The 15089-nt window shown below is 37.5% G+C and overlaps 1 pseudogene; it reads right to left on the bottom strand.

The window, feature by feature from the left end:
* Window positions 1-11339: 11339 nt before the first annotated feature.
* On the bottom strand, window positions 11340-11486 carry LOC121101803 (annotated as a pseudogene).
* Between the last annotated feature and the right edge of the window lie 3603 nt (window positions 11487-15089).

The raw sequence follows: 15089 nt of genomic DNA, 5'->3' as shown, positions 1-15089 counted from the left end.
ACAACTGTGTATGTGCCTGTCTCAGATTCTACTCGTATTACCAAGTATGTAGTCCCAGTGCTCAGTATTACAAAGCACAGCAGGCATTCAATACATGTTTTCGTTTTATACTTTCCATAGTGCTAACATCTGTTTTAACCATTGCCCATACGTTACTTTATTGCTACTGTTTGAATGTCAACACGGGTGGGATTGGGGGCATTTGTTTTTATATTTTTTGATGGTAAAAACTCAGACCTTCTTTTAGGAAAAAAAATCCTCAAGGGATGGAGTAAAGAGGCTTTGCTCTGTCAATTTTTCATTTAACTGGAAGGAAAGCGTATTGAAGAAAATCCCAGAAAATGGATGAATCTTTATATAGTTCTATTTTTCCAATTAATTTACTCAGTCATGTAAATAAGAACCATAGAGTGGTTTGAACACAGACTTTGGAGCCAGGGCCTTAGGTCTGAGTTGTGGCTCTGACAGTGGCTAAGCTGATTTGACCTTAGGCAAATTTCTTAGTCTTTCTGTGCCTTAACTTTCTCATTTGTAAAATGCGGGTAATAATTGTACCTAATGTACAGAGTTGATCTGAAGATATATTCAACAAATATTTATTTAGGATGTATTACATACCAGGCTCTGCTCTTGATATGAGCTATCAAACATGAAAAAAAGGACAAAAGTTCCTTCTTCATAGGGTTGCATTCTAGTTAGCATAATAAACAAATACACATAGATGTGGTAGTGATAAGAGCTAAGGAAGAAAAAAAAAGAGGGAAGAGAAGTAGGGGGACATGAGCTGTTGAGGAACAGGTGGGATTTGAAATTGTAGGCAGGATGGCCAGGGAAGGTCACCAGATAAAGAAAATGAGGGTACTGGCAGCATCAGTCTCTATGGGGGCAGCCTGGAAGGCAGAGGGAAGAGTAATTGCAAAAACCTTGAGAAAGAAGCATGTCTGGTAGGTTCAAGGGACCAATGTAGTTGAAGCGGAGTAAACAAGGAGGAAATTAGAGGCAATAGGTGTGTATGTGTGTGGTGCACACTTGTGCCCATGCAGGGGGGTGATCAGTGATCAGATGGGGCCCTGGATGCTGCAATGGCAACTTCAGCTTCTGACGAGAAATAGGAGCCCCTGAAGGGGTTAGGTCCAGGAATGAAAGAATGAGATGCGTGTCTTAGCACATTCCTCCAGCTCAGCAGTCTTACTGAAAGCTGACTGGCTGGGAGTGGGATAAGAGGAGGGGGAACAGCGTGTTGGGAGGTTTTGCAGGGGAGAGCAAAAGCAGGGGGAAGGAGACCAGTCAGAAGAAGGTACTAGTTAGACTGCAATGGCAGTCAAAAGATGATGGAGTGTGGAACCAGGAGGAAGCAGTGCAGGTGCTAAGAACTGGGCGGATTCAGGATCTATATTGAGAATACAGCCAATAGGATATGTGGGCTGATAAGATACAAAGTGGGAGAGGAAAAAGAAGAGTCTAGAATTCCACCAGTATTTCTTGGCCTAAACGTCTAGAAAAATGGTGCTTCCATGAACTGAAATAAGCTAATATAGCTTAATGTATGATTCTTAACCATTATGCTAAAATGTATTAACATGTTAATTAGTTAACATATGTAAAGCACTTAGTATAGTACTTAATACCATGTCACTCCTATGTCGACATTTGCTGTTATTATGAATAAATTGAGATGGGAAAAATTTAAAATCCCATTATATAAAAATTTTAAATCCCAGTATATATCTCATTTAATGAAGGGAAAATGTTCATGTTAGAGTTACAACTTTTGGTCTTTGGAAATCAAGTGACTGAGGGGCACCTAGGTGGCTCAGTCACTTAAGTGTCTGCCTTCGGCTCAGGTCATGATCCCAGGACCCTGGGATTAAATACCGCATTGGGCTCCCTCTGCTTCTCCCTCTGCCTGCTGCTCCCCCTGCTTGTGCTCCTGCACTCTCTCTCTCTCTCTGACAAATAAATAAAATCTTTTTAAAAAAGTGATTGAAATGAGAAATTGGAAGACCTCCATTGGCAGAGACAGTATAGGAAACGTGATTTTCAAGTAATGACCAAATTCCGTCTTCTTCAATTCCCCTTTGCACCTGCAAACGCCTTTAATACCGTGACTCTTTCTGTTCTTTACTCTTGAAAGTATCCCTATCCTCAACAACAACAACAACAACAACAACACACACACACACACACACACATTACCTTTTAAAAACAGTCTGTGTTTTACACTCACTACAGCAATGGAATTTACATTAATAAGTACTATTGTAAGTACCGTTGAAGTACCCTGTGTTTTGAAGAAACAGCAATGACATTTATTTTTTTACTATTATGTTCTTGAAATTGTGAAAGCCAATACAATGAAAGTGTTAGAGAATGCTGAAGTGCATGCAAATATCCTAACCAGTGTAAACCTAAAACGCTTTTGGTTTTCATGCAATGAATTTCCCTTCATTAAATGTTTGTCCATGGAGTTCATTTCTCATTGGTGAATTGTAGATGGAATTTCAAACTGAAAATATTTGACGTCTTTTTTATGGCAGGAAAAGACCCTGACTATGGAAATAACTATGTGACTAATCCTATTTGGTTCATTGATTTTGTATCATTCCCCCTTCAAGAATATCTGGAACAAGAGAGTGGGACCCCTTCCACAATTACTATTAGGATCTGTAGTGTTTGTCCCAGTGGGCATTAGCTTTTACCTATAATTCTCTTTCTGTGGAAGGTAAAGCTCTATTAAGTGTATGCTGATGTGCAAATTCCATTTTAGTTTAAATCTTCACGTATAACAGGGCCTGGTAAATAAATAACATCGGGGACCAACAAACAGACAACGAATTAAGGTCTGGTTGCTTTGACTAGACCAAGAAACTAAAACAGACAAATGCAGAAAGCAAGTAATAACTGCTGGCAACCACCCCACCCACCTCCACCGTGTTTTCCTCTGAAAGTCAGGGGCATTAAACAAAATTCTTTGTCATACAGTGATTCCAAAATCCACTGTCAAACATACTTACATTATGTTATTTTTTTCTAAAGCCAAAGCCTTACAGTAATTTACAAATCGATTTGTCCCTTAAGTGGAAGGAACAAAGATAGGACAGGAATTTGGGAATCTAAGTAACCTCTTTTATTTTTAATGTCACGGAGGTGCTGTGGGCTGTGGTTCTGCTAATTCAATAAAGGATACAAGCTCTCTGAGACTGGCACACATTCAGCACTGGGATTCAAAATAACTAAGACTCTAATTGTTGGAAGTCCTCTGGAGAAAGCTTGCACAGTGCTCCTTGTGATTCAGTGAGTTAAGGGGTCCTATCATTATTTCCAATAATAATTAAAATGCAAAACTTACTCTCTTTAGTTCGGGGCAAATTCTTGAATTTCTCCTTCTTTCCTCTTTCTAACTTTCCATTTACACAGAATCTCATCTAAGAATGTTTTGTTTAATGTTGATGCTTAAAATTTATAATTGAACAGTACTTCATGGTTTATAAAGTACTCTCATATATATTTCATAATCAATATTTTTACTGGTTCAATTTTTTTTCTTTTTTTTTTAAAGATTTTATTTTATTTTATTTTATTCGACAGAGATAGAGACAGCCAGCGATAGAGGGAACACAAGCAGGGGGAGTGGGAGAGGAAGAAGCAGGCTCCTAGGGGAGGAGCCTGATGTGGGGCTCGATCCCATAATGCAGGGATCACGCCCTGAGCCAGCCGAAGGCAGACGCTTAACCGCTGTGCCACCCAGGCACCCCTCAATTTTTTTTCTTACAAATTGTCCTAACAATCCTATGATGAAGAAATTATTCATATTATTTCTGTTCTTTGGATGTATAATTTGAAGCTCTGAGAAAAACTACTGGATCCCTAAGAACTCATAGTTTTAAGGAGCAGAACCATAACTTGAACCTAAGTCTTTAGTTTTAAGAACTTGTACTCTTGGGGCGCCTGGGTCACTCAGCCATTAAGCGTCTGCCTTCAGCTCAGGTCATGATCCCAGGACCCTGGGATCAAGCCCACATTGGGCTCCCTGCTCCGCGGGAAGCCTGCTGCTTCCTCTCCCACTCCCCCTGCTTCTGTTCCCTCTCACTGCCTCTCTCTCTGTCAAATAAATAACTAAAATCTTAAAAAAAAAAACAAAAAACAAAAAACAAAAAACTTGTACTCTTTCCATTTCATTACAGTTAAATTTTGGTAATTAATTTACTAATAAAATTCTCTGAGTATTTTCCAGAGGAGTTCAGTCGAGACAGTTGGTTCAAGAACAGGTAGAGTCACAGTGTGAGGGAATCAGGGTGGAGGAAGGTAGTGAGGAGAGACCAAAATTGGTTATGGATAAGCCACATAACAAAAAAAGAATACTTTAAAAATATTTGAATGTGAAATGCACGGTCTTTAGTATATTACACAAGTAATAGATCACTCTATATTTTTATTGCCATATTTCATCATATCTAAAACAGCATGTCTTATAAAATGCACCACCAAGAGAAAAAAAAGGAAAACAAAACCCTGCCAATTAAACCATCGTACACCATTGAGCATAAGATACTTTCAGATTTTAAAAAGCTAAAATGTGAAAGAAAAAAAAAAGGCCTATCTTAGAATCAAAGAAATACAGAAGTAGTAACTGCAGAGGGTATGGAAGTTCTCAAAATCAGTCATAACACAACCTCACTAGACAATCAATAAGCATATATTAAGTGCCCGTGGATGGGCACAATGAAGCAAAATGCATGGTCTAGGTGAAGAAGCTTAAGTGCTACACATGAAATATTAATTACCATCCTTCAGTTTCACAATGTTGACCACTGTTGAAGAAAACAGATCCACTTACGCAAAAAGATGTCTGAGTGTGCAAGTGTCAGAAGAGAAGGTAAAAGAGGGAGGAAGAAGGGGAGAGGAGGAAACAGTTGGGGGTGGGGACAATGGCTTGGAGGAGAGGTAGAAGAATGTAGGAGGGGTCTAGTTTAACCAGAAGCTTCACTGAAATTCAAAGGTGGTCTGAAACCTGTCTGCACTAGATCTCCTGATTATATAAACAATAATTGCCGTCCTGTTTGTGAAATGATAATTTAAAACAACAGCAGCTTTGAGAAAAGGTTGCCCACATTTTTATAACATCTATAGCTTCATGTCTAATACTGAAGATTTTTCCATTCCTCTGCATTGTTTAAATCATGAAGACAGAAAACTAGATAACTTTAATATATTTCTCAAATTTGAACTAAATATAATGATTAAATGTTGGGCAAGGCTTGGAAATCAAATTTTGTTATGACTGGTTATCAACTTCCCTGATGACTGAAAAGCTTTAGAATTTCTGATTAAAATTAAAAAGTTGCTTGAGCGGAAACTAATCATCTAAATATTTTACTTGGGCATTTTGCGTCTATCATGGTTACCATCACAAAATCTGCGTGCTGAACTGGAAAGATGAACTTAGACTGTTTCTAATTAAAAACATTTCTGTTTCTGTAATGAGAATCTCATACATAAACTGCCCTATACTGTGAAATAACTGCTTTTGAAATTACTCAAATAAAAAGAAAAGATACTCAACCTTTTAACTGTGCATTATGCTCGTAAATTTATTACTAATTTGAAAGAGATAATATCCTCAACATCATTAAGCCTCATGACCAAGTGGTAAACTATATTATACATTCTGGTGTTGTCATATAGTTGCTGTGATTGAGGGAAAACTAACCTAGTAATGGTAATTACTTCTTTGTGAAAGGCAAAATTATAAATAAATAATAATGCAGAGCAATTTCATTTTTAAAAGTCAATAATGAATTCCATCTGCTGCATGCCATTAAAAATCAAAGAGCTTACTTACACGCTTCAGATCTTTTTATATCTTTATTTCTTCTATTTAAAAGAACAGATTGATCCATCGATAATAATGTTATTTTGACTTGTTTGACCGAAACTTAAAAAAAAAAAAAAGACGAAAACCTCCTATTTCTCTCCTCATTTCTCTGGAGCCCAGAGAATTTAAAGGAATAAAATACTAAAGGAAAACAAAAACATTTAAGCAAACTGTTAAGAGGAGGGTTAGGAGAGACTAATGAAATGTATTACCAGCCTTTGAAAGGCAGAGCAGGGGTGATAAAATCTGAGCATGTGACTCGATCACTATTATTTCCCTAGCTGTGTGCAATTTTTCAGTTAAGGACAAGGTAAGACCATATGGAAACCTTACTGACAAATGATTTCCTGTGAATGAATGAAAAGAAGTCACTAACGACTTTGTTATAAATGGCCATTGGACATGAAAACAAACTCTCAATCACCATGTCTGAATCTATTTCTGAGAGTACCTCCTGATAGAATCGCACTTAGCAGCAGCACCTACAGCAAATCAGGGACCAAAAATGTGCATGCACAGAAAGTCTGTTTCATACCCTATATCAGATTTAGTATTTCAACAGAGTTTACCCCCTCCAGGCCTCCCCTACCAAACATTCCTTTCCTAGAGGCAGTAACCAACATATCCATATAGCTTATCTGGATTTTGAAAATATAACATAAAGTCAGCCTTATCTGACTTTCCAAAATGACGTGTTTAAAGTGGAGAGCACTCACACGTACCTTTGCGAGGGCAGAACATTTCTGAGGTCCTCCTCTCAAACCTATTCAGCCAGCAATATGCTGCTTTCAGGAAGAGAGGACAGGGATTGTGGTTCTCGTGCTTCCCTGGGTAATACAACACTTCCTCTCCAGGAGAGTGCCCTCTCCTCCCACCCGGTGCCTGACCCCTGGTGGCAGTGTGAGAGACTCAGAAGTTCTGTTTCTGCACAGAGGAAACTGTACCCGCCTTGTGACTGGGGACTTGATCTTGGCTCACTGAGCATTTTGGAAACAGTGCCAGAATGCTCTGCATAATATGTTACTAAGTTGACCCTACAAGTTTATCGTGGAGTGAGATAAAAGAACTCAGTATCTAACTTCTGTACAGTTTCTTATCATAAAGTAAATCAATGGCATGACCACCTTTAACGAATCTCTATTATTCAGTCTTAACAGCACTAACAGTAGATTTGAGAAGCTGGGTACTAACCTAGCTGGGGTTTGTGCCTTTATAGATTTTTAAATGCTGCTGGCTCACTGTCCAAACCTGTTTGATCTTTTTCCCCCAGAACCTCCCACTGCGTCATGAGACAGTATACCTTATACTAATATTATACTATTATGGTTATTTCTTTCTGTATCTCTTCCCTTTTAGGACAAGGAGAGAGTCTGTCACAATATCCATCATGGTGCTGAACACTTAGCAATTGAGCGGATGGACAGGAGTCATAATAACTCTCTCCTTCCTACCTGACCCCCTCTTAATCCACATTCCCTGTTAGCTCTATGGAAGCAGACGGCAGCCTCGATAGCCTGACTCTCTCAGACTCCCTGCTCGTGTCCTTAAACTTCAGAATCCTGGAGAAGATTTTGGTGGACGCTTCTCTTTTATTCTCCCCTGTCTTCACACTTTTATGAGACCCTTCGATGCAGCTCACTGAGATCTACACATACAATTCTGATTTTATTTGGAGGTAGGAATCACAATCCTAGGGTGTAGAAAATGTCAGCTCAGATCCTTGCAAGTCCAAGGACTACTGGACACCAAGACAGGTGGGCTTCAGGGACAAGTTAAAAGATAGAAAGGACACTGAAAACTGTGTGCAGCATTAGCACATTGTAATGAACTGACAATGGTTATAAAGAAGGCACCGCTCATGTTACTACCAATTCAGAACATTGACACTCCATATCATAGCAAGAATACTAAGATTTTGAATGCAATACAGAACCTATAGCCTTTGCCAAGCTCTGACAGCTCCATAATAAACTATTCATTGCCTGGTGAAGCATCTCACCAAGCCAGTGATTTTTAGAGGGAAATGTTATAAACTGGCACTGTGATTCATTCTCAAATAAAATTAATGATGTCTCATCTTTTCTACGGAACTATTTTGTATCCACTACAAACTCTTTATCTGGCTCCTTTAAGAAGTCCAGCAGTATTCCTTATAAATGCTATTTGATAAGACAACCTATGTAAAACCTCTAGTAAAATTCTCGGCATTCTGCTACAAGTAGGGGCTTAATAGATATTAATTTCCATTTCTTTCCTTAATGACATGGCTGGTTTAAAATAATGCTAATGATAACAGTGCCTTACATATGCTTAATGCTTTCTTATTTACAAAGTGCTTCAATTAATGCTCTCATGTTATGCACACAACCACACTAGGCGATGCTGCTTATTCTCAAAAGTTTTGCCGAGTTAGCTATGCAGAGAAAATTATTGACAGACTGTTTCCTTGCAGCTTTATACGGTGCACAAAAAGAGAGGGCAGAAGTGTTGTGACGATGCCCTGATGTTCATCTTCAAATATTTCAGCACAGCTGCAGACTCCCGGGGAAATAAGAACAGCAGGTAAAAATCAGGAAGGAATTGGCTCTTTTTAAAAGCAAGACTTCGTGTTAGAAGAAGAAACACACATACAAAAACCCTGGACAAAATATAAATGCATGGTTTTCAACATCTGTGGAATATGCAAAGGAGGGCTTTGACATTTTTATGTCTCACATAGATGGTAATGCTACCTATATTTGCATAATGTTTGAATATGAACAAGAAAGCTGCAAAAACACTTACACATTCATATCAAACACACTTGTGAACTGGGATATGACAGGTGCCTCTATAAGTAAATACATCTGTGTGCCATATCTATACAAGATATGTATTTCCCAATATTTTGTCATTTGCTCTTTCTTATTTGCTCTCATTAGGAATCTGATAGGAGTTAGACTTGACTCACTTGTCAGCTAAGTGTAGTTCTTTCAGGGTTTTGTAAGACAAACCAATCTTTTAATTGTGCTTAAACCTGTCCATTAGGCGTCTCATGAACAGTTTCCTATGAGTAGTACTGGCTCTTGGACATTCCTTTCTGCCCATCATCATCTTTGGGATCCAGCCTACTAAGAGGCTCTCATTTAAAAATGTTTCAAATGCTGTGATAATGCCACTGCTTCTACATCTCCTTTAGTTTTTATTCTAGATTCTTACTCTTAGTTTTTTCTCTATTTCCCCAGTTCACTTTTCATTTATTTTCTTTGTATCTGTTACCACAGCAGGTAGATTAATCAATTTGTGATAATGTGATTTTATTTTATATTTTGAAAGCATTTAAAAATTTTATTATGGTAAGGACATTTAGCATGAGATCTATCCTCTTACAGAAATTTAAGTGTACAATATATTATTGTTGAGTATGAAAATAACTTGACTTTAAATGTCCACGTTTGTTGGTTTATTTTTATGACATGGAGAGATCCGCTTGATTACATAATTAGAGCTTGTTGAAAGTGAACTTTTTTTTTTTTTTGAAGATGGTAGAGAAAAGACCCTTTGCTAAAGGGTTATTCATGATAAAAACTCTTTCCAAGACTTGGGTAATTTTGGAATCATGTGATCTTCCTATTTATAGATGTTAATTGTTGGCAGGTAGGATTATAAAAGTACTTTTGCTAATATCACATTACAATGCCAAGGATACAGTCTTAACCTGAGATATAAATTTTACTGGTAGTGTGTACCCTTTTCAAAATGCACTCTGCAGAAGACCAAGAACACTTTCCCTGGTCCAGAGAAAACTATTGCTTCTCTAGGAGAAAAGTTACTTATCAAGTGTTTAACTAATTTTTTTTTTTTTGAACAGAGGTGGTGTTCCTTTTTTTTTTTTTTTTTTAAAAAAGATTTTATTTATCTGTTCGACAGAGAGAGACAGCCAGCGAGAGAGGGAACAGAAGCAGGGGGAGTGGGAGAGGAAGAAGCAGGCTCCCAGCGGAGGAACCTCATGTGGGTCTCGATCGGGATCACCCCCTGAGCCGAAGGCAGACGCTTAATGACTGAGCCACCCAGGTACCCCCAGAGGTGGTGTTCTTAAAAGTAATTCTGAAAACTCCTTATAGTACCACTTATCGTTCGATATGTAAAGGGTATTTTAAGTGTTAGGCTTCATGGAAAAGAAGTACCTGACACAATTCCTGTAAGTTTAGCATGCATAAAAATGCTCTCACAAAAGCAAATCACGGAGCTTGTATTTCCTGAGCACCCACGAGTTGAGGCAAGGCTGTGCTAAGCACGGGGGTTACTGTGCTGATTTAGCCGTCTGATAACACACGGCCTTTTACATTTTCTTCTTTCTTGTGAACATACTTTGAGACTAAAGAAACGAAGTCTCTTATAGCTCTGTGCTTTTTCTCTTAGGAAAAATGCCACATATTAAGCACATTTTCCATTCTATTCTTCCCTCTGGTTACATTTCTCAGCAGTCCATACTCAGCAGTCAGTGCTTACCTCCTGGTTTGTCTGGGTTACATCAGCTAATGCAAAGGTTGCAGACTGAAGAACAGTTAAGGCTCTGGAGCCAGTGTGCCTGGGTTCAAATCTCTGTTTCTCCACCTTCCAGACATGAGGTCTGAGATCAATTATCGACCTTTCCACCTCTCAGTTTTATCATCTGTGAAACCAGGAGTTTAATACTTCCTACCTCATAGGGCTGCTATAAGGATTAAAAGATTTAATACATACACACTACTTAGAACAGTACTTGGCCTGTAATAAGTATCAATAAATGCTAGCTTGTTAAATTATTATGAAGAGAGAGCTATAAAAGTATGTGTAGATATCTCACATATTGCCTACCATGTCAAGATAAGCCATGTTCATATAAGTCTTTATAACGCAAAAATTTCTTAGGATAAACTCTTCAAAACAAAGCCTGAATAAACAAACAAGCAAAAAAGTGGAATCAGACCTATATATACAGAGAACAAACATGGTGGCCAGAGGGGAGGAGAGTAGGGGGGATGGGCAAAATGGGTGAAGGGGAGGGGGAGCTACAGGCTTCCAGGTATGGAATGAATAAGTCATGGGGACAAAAGGCACAGCATAGGGAATATAGTCAATGATATTGTAACAGAGTTGCATAGTAACAGATAGTAGCTACACTTGTGAACGTAGCATATGTATGGAGTTGTTGAATGACTATGTTATACACCTGAGACTGTAACATCATGTGTGAACTATACTCAACATTTTTAAAAAAAAAACTTTTATTTCATATTTTTGTTTTACTTTTTTCTTAATTTTAATTCTAGTATAGTTAACATAGTGTTATATTATTTTCGGGTGTACAATATATTGATTTAACAATTCTATATATTACTCAGTGCTCATAACGTTAAATGTAGAGTTGTCCCCGCTCACCTCTCCTCTGGTAACCAACAGTTTGTTCTCTAGTTTTTGCTTTGTTTTGTTTTGTTTTCTTACTTGTAGTAACAATTACTATCAAACTTCACTCATTGGGCCAGAGACCCTTGTGATGTTAGTGAAAGACCTGCCCCTTGGGTAGCACACTACCTACACTTGTGAGTTCATCGGCCAGCCAAGTTTGTTCTCTATAATGGAATTCGTTTTTTGGTTTGTCTCTTTTTTCCCTCGTTTGTTTCTTAAATTCCACATATGAATGAGATCATATGGTATTTGTCTTTCTCTGACTTATTTCATTTAGTGTTATACCTTCTAGACCCATCCATGCTGTTGCAAATGAGAAGGTTTCGTAGTTTTTATGGCTGAGTAGTATTCCACGTCTTTATCCATCCATCTATCGTTGGGCACTTGGTTTGCTTCCATAATTTGGCTATTATAAATAATGATGCAGTAAACATGGGGGGTGCATATGTCTTTTTAAATTAGTGTTTTCATATTCTAAAAAAAGCTTTTCTTAACTGATTCAGAAAATTAGAAATTATCAAGAGAAGAGATGCAGAAAAGAAATAAAAGAAAAAGTACAGATCATAGTGACAAATAAGTTTTAGGCTTGATTTCAAGATCCTATAAGAATGTCTATCGAAGAAAATGAACGGTTATACACATAACAAGCTATACAGTACATGAAAATTATAATACCCTAAAAGAAATACATTAAAGTTAATGTCTGATTAAATATCTACATCAATCAATGGTGCTTTGTAGACTAATACTATATATTTTTAACTTTTTACTTTATAAATTGTTATAATTATTAATTATAAAGTTTCACTGAATATGAATAATGTACCATAAGTATACTGTCATTTCCATATGATGTTCTGCTCCAGGTTCTCTTCTGCCCTTATTTATGTTTATTTCACTTGAAAAGAGTATGCTTATCAGAAAAAAGTTTTTTTCAGCCAAATGAAGACAATCTTTAGAATTATGGACATCAAGAAGGGGAAACAGCAAAGATCAAGTAGAAGAAAATGAAAGAGAAAAATGATGAAATGATTAGAGACTGATTAATAAGAAAAGGAAATGGAATACATATCATTTTAGAAAATAATTCAAGATCTTTCAGTCATGTAAATCAATCCTGGAAAAAAGCAGTTCTCTTGAAAAAATAGAATGAACATTTTTTTTGTTTGTATATATATATTTTTTTTTACCATACAAATGTATGTAAATTAAAATTATACTGTATTTGGTCTATTTAGGCCATGTGGCTAGAAACTCTTGTAAAAAATGGAATTCATGATTTTATTTTTTAAAACAATGTATTACACTTCCTGATAAAAGTCACTGCTACAGTACAAAAGCAAAATACTCTCCGTCACTATCTAAAGGCTAGAAAGGACCCTAGATTTCACCTAAGTTAATTTTGGAACAATCAGGAAAGAATAGGGGTGGAAAGGGGCAAAGAGAAGAGACTGGGGTGTCTAGGCTGTCTGACCAGCGATGCTAGTTTACACCGGACAAAGGCTTTGCTCCTGCTGTCACCTTTCTGATATCAACCGTCCAGTTCTCCAGGGTCTATCCAATTCTGGCCCAGTAATTCTCAGGGCAACATCTTTGCACTTGAGAGACTCCCTCGTGTTGTCCTTGGTCCTCAATATCCCCTTTTCCCCCCAAAATGCATGCAGTCCAGTTTGTGTTCTCAGTCTAAGGACAAAATCATGAGGACAATTAAAATTGATACCCAGACTAAATTAGACCTGACAGAGTGGATTCACTGCTCACCATCACAGGATCTGGCCCTAACAACTCCCTTCCATCCTTATCCTCTAGCTCACTCGGAGTGACACATGCAGGCCTCTTGGCTGTTCCCTGAACACACCAAGCATGCTCCTGGCCTACGGCCTTTGTGCTTGAGGTTCTCCTTTTCTTAGAATGTTCTTCCCAGACATTGGCCTGACTTTGCTTCATCATTATATTTAGGTCTCTGTTCATATACCTCTTCACTAGAGAGGGCTTCCCTGACTCCAGTACCCAAAGGAAGCACCCCATATATGCTTTCCTTTCCTGACATTTACCACTAACTGACATCATGTATTTCTATGTTTCTGAATAGTCACCCCCACTAGAATTTAAGCTCTAAGAATGTTCAAGTCCTTGCATCCAAAACGCTCTCTGGAACATTGTAGGAGGTCAATAAATATATGTCCAATGACCCAACCAGAAGTTTCTAGGCATATAACAGGTGTTCAATGAGTATCTGTGGAAAACCTTGACTGAATGAAGAGGTAAACACTTTATGCTAGTTTCAAAAACATAGTCATAATAATCCAATTTTTTTGTTATTTTGATTTTAATTTTGATTTGATCAGATCAGACTTGGAGTGTCATGAATGTTCTCTAGGGGAATGTCATTTAAGTTGAGATTTAAAGGAAGAATAAATCAGGCAAATAGGATTATGTGTTCAACAAGTAGTTGTAAGTGGGGGAAAAGGAAACTAAGTCTCAGAGCAGAGAGACTAACATGGACAAAGACTTGGCAGCTAGAGAAAGCCTCAGCTGAAAGTGAAGTGTGAAAGTAGCACGGTAAGGTAGAGGGCAAGGTAAATTCGGGCAAAGAGAGAGAAGAGATGTAAGATGAGAGAAATAAACAAGAACCAGTGCCTTCATGTGCCTTGTCAATTATACTGAGATCTCGATTTTAATCTGAGGGCAACAGGGAGACACGTAGGCTTTTAAGCAGAGCATTAAGAGATGTGAACTTTAAGAAATTATCCACAATATAGGAGATGGATTGGAGGGGGACACATCATGAATGCAAAATACCACCTGGGAGGTGATGATTATAATCCACTGTGATACTGAAGGTGAATGCAGTGAGGACTGAAAGATAGATCCACTAAAGAGACTTTACAGTATTATAGGATAGAACAGGATTCCTTGAGTGATTGTAGCTGTGTTGTGCTGGTGGGGGAGATGTAGTAGGGGAGGTAGAGGAAAGAATCTAGTTTGGTAAGAGAGAACAAGGAAGCAACTCAGGTTAAAGGGGGACCTTATAAAACCAATTGTAGAAAGGTTGATTTTGAGATATCTGTGGAATATCCTAATGGATATGCTTAGTAAAGAGTTGAATTTATAGGTCTATTGTTAATTATAATCTTTCTGGCTTGAAATTTAGATTCAAGCATCATTTGTTCATAGATGTGAATTAATATTGCTTAGGATAAACGTATTCTCACTATTCTTTATCTATATTCAACTACCAATGATATTTATCCCATTTCTTTTACATTTTTCTTTCTTTCTGTGATGTTCATGTGTACACACACACACACACACACACACACATACACACAACGTGTATATTTGCTGAACCATCTGAGGGTAAGTTACATGCATCATGGCCCTTTGACCCTAAATGCTTATGTATACTTCCCATGAATATAGATGTTTTTTACATGACACGGAGCTGTTCTGTCAATTTCACATTGACATAATACTCTTATATGATCTGATGTCTGTATTCAAATTTTGACTACTGACCCAATAATGACTCCACACAGCATTATTAATTCTCAAGTAAAGGTCAATTTCTTCTGCTATGTTTAGCTTTCACAATTACACAAAAATCTAAGAACCACATTCAAGTAGTTGATTTTGTTTGCATTTTCCTACCTATAAAAGAAATAATAAGGTTTGAAAGGATATTTCCCTATATCACTAAAGTCCATTTCTTACAGCTTTTTATTTTTTTAAATATTTTATTTGTGTATTTGAGAGCGTGAGTGCACGTGAGAGACAGACAGCA

The sequence above is a fragment of the Ursus maritimus genome, unplaced genomic scaffold, assembly GCF_017311325.1.
Source record: "Ursus maritimus isolate PB19 unplaced genomic scaffold, ASM1731132v1 scaffold_9, whole genome shotgun sequence".
Lineage (NCBI taxonomy): Eukaryota > Metazoa > Chordata > Mammalia > Carnivora > Ursidae > Ursus > Ursus maritimus.
This window is presented reverse-complemented; position numbering and strand designations above follow the sequence as displayed.